This window comes from Halichoerus grypus, chromosome 7, assembly GCF_964656455.1.
Source record: "Halichoerus grypus chromosome 7, mHalGry1.hap1.1, whole genome shotgun sequence".
NCBI lineage: Eukaryota > Metazoa > Chordata > Mammalia > Carnivora > Phocidae > Halichoerus > Halichoerus grypus.
In genome coordinates this window covers 84,350,425-84,353,038 of record NC_135718.1, presented here as the reverse complement: position 1 = coordinate 84,353,038, position 2,614 = coordinate 84,350,425, and the positions used below count along the sequence as shown (strand labels likewise).

Below are 2,614 nucleotides of genomic sequence, written 5' to 3'. Positions count from 1 at the left end.
TTATGAGTAAAATTACCATGGACATCTCTGTAGATGTCTTTCTAGGGGTGTATCTTCTTATTGTGATGAAATATGCATGACATGAAACTTACCATTCTAACTGTTTTCAAATGTTTAATTCAGTAGCATCAAGCCCATTCCCAGAGTTGTGCAACCACCACTACTATCCTTTTCCAGAACCTGTTCCTCAGCCACAGAAACTGTACCCATTAAACAGTATGTCCCCATTCCCCTCCCTATGAATGCTTTTATTTCCCTTGTATAGACACTTAAGTGTAGAATCATCTAGGTGTTAGGGCAGGTATGTGTTTAATTTCATAAGAAATTGCTAAAGAGAGTCCCCGAGTCCCACCTGGTTCCTGGGGCTGGGGCAGTCCTGCCGTTACCGCCTCCTATTCCTTTCAACATGACAGGTGCCACTGTGTCCTCACCAAAGACTCCCTGGGGGATGAAATGGCTGCGGCCACCTCCAAGACCATGTCGTGCCCTCCGAGGGGTGAAGCTGCTACTGCATACCAGCAAGCAAATCACCGCAGCAAGCAACACAAGGGCATCGTTATCAACTGCGTGGTTCCAATCCCCAGGGAGCATGGAGTCCTGTCCTTCTGGCGTGGTAACCTGGCCCATGTCATCAGATGCTTCCCCACCCAACTTCTCAACCTCACCTTCACAGAATAACACAAGCAGATCTTCCTGGGTGCTGTAGATAAGAGGGAATCTGCTGGGGCCACACCCTTGTTTTGTGCGTCCTTTTGATTTTGCCCGTACCTGTCTAGCAGCTGATGTGGACACACGAGCTGAAAGGGAAGTCAGAGGCCCCAGGGGCTGCCTGGTTAAGATCCACAAATCTGATGGGACTGAGGGCCTGTACCGAGGCGTTCATGTGTCTCTGCAGGGTGTTCTTATCTACCCAGATGCCTACTTGGGCATCTATGACGCTGCAAGGGAAGGCTTCCAGATCCCAAGAATACGCACATCTCCACCCACTGAATGATCACACGATCCGTCTCAGCGCTTACTGCCGTGACTTCCTATTCCTTTGACACTTTTGGTCACTGTGGGGTGATGCAGTCACGGCGCAGAGGAGCTGACACCACGTGTGCAGGCACGCTTGACTGCTGGAGGAAGACTGCCCACCAGGAAGGAGCCACAGCTGTTTCCAAGGGTGCACGGTCCACTGTCCTCCTAAGCATGCGTGGTGCTTTTGTGCTTGTGTGAGGAAAAAATCACCAAGTTCACAGAAGTCACTGCCTAGTTCTTTCCCTCTGTGAACAGACATGTTGTATTATATAATATCTCGTGAGCATTCTTGACAGACTGTTGGCTGTCTATCAATGGCAACTATTTACTGGTTGAAAATGGGAAACAGTAATATTCAGCTGACCAGTTTTCTCCCCTAAAGCCATTTCCTTGATGAGGGGACTCAATTTTATATATATATATTTAAAGATTTTATGTATGTATGTATTTATTTAGAGAACGAGGGAGGGGCAGAGGGAGAGAGAGAATCTCAGGCAGATTCAGTAGTGAGCACAGGACCCTGGGGCTCCATCTCATGACCCTGAGATCACAACCCAAGCCATAATCAAGAGTCTGACGCTCAATCAATGGAGCCACCCAGGTGCCCCCAATTATATTTTTTATTTCAGTCACTCTTGATAAATAAATTTGAAGAAATAAAATATATCTGAAATTTAAAAAAAAAGAAATTGCTAAAGAATTTTCCAAAATGCTTCTTCCATTATACTCTTCCACAAACCGTGCATAGAGGTTGTAGTTGTTCCATATTAGCACCAATGTGACATTATCATCTTTTAGAACTATTGCCATTCTACCGGGTTTTGTCTACCATTCCCTGGTGTGCTCCCCACGTGGTAGAAACTGGCTAATGTCTGCTCTCCAGATTGCAAAGAGGGAAAGAGCACATGGGGGTCAAGGAGTATCTGGAGAGAATGTTATTCAGAAGACTCACGTGTCCTTTCCACCCCCAGCCCTGACACAGACTTGGGCTGCAAGTCCACAGGTTGCAGTGAGAGAAGCAGCAAAATGTGCTTTTCATTTGGGCAGCCACTTGTGCTTCTTTAATCTTGAAGTTAATGGATTAGAAGAGAGAGAAGAATGGATAATTACAGATAATGACCATACTCCTTCAGACTTTCAAAACATGTTACACCTTTCCAATATTAACCTAAGATTTCTAAGTAGAAAACAAACTGATGTTGTCCTGTTGATTTAAAAACCAAAAAGGACTGAATAACTTAATATATTTTATACTTTTGTGTGATCCAAGATAATATTTCCCTACAAAAAGAAAGAAAGGAAGGAAGGAAAGAAGGAAGGAAGGAAGGAAGAAAAGAGAAAAGAAAAAAGAAAAAGAAAAGAAAAGAAGGGTTATCCCTGTGTACCTATTCTTGAATAATGAAATATTAGTACTGGTGGGAAACTTCACCAAGACCCATCCAGGTGATAATGGTCTTCTCCACAGTGCGCCATAATGAACAATTATATTATTTTCTTTGGATATTTTTAAGTCTGTGGAATAGAATTTCTTATAAGGCAGCCATTCCAATTCCAGGCAATTCGAAGTGATAACAAATGGATTTTTAAAATGGGC

At 43.8% G+C, this 2,614-nt stretch overlaps 1 pseudogene; it reads left to right on the top strand.

The window, feature by feature from the left end:
* Positions 1-453: 453 nt before the first annotated feature.
* LOC118529138 (ADP/ATP translocase 2 pseudogene) lies at positions 454-1,218 on the top strand (annotated as a pseudogene).
* The last annotated feature ends 1,396 nt before the right edge of the window (positions 1,219-2,614 follow it).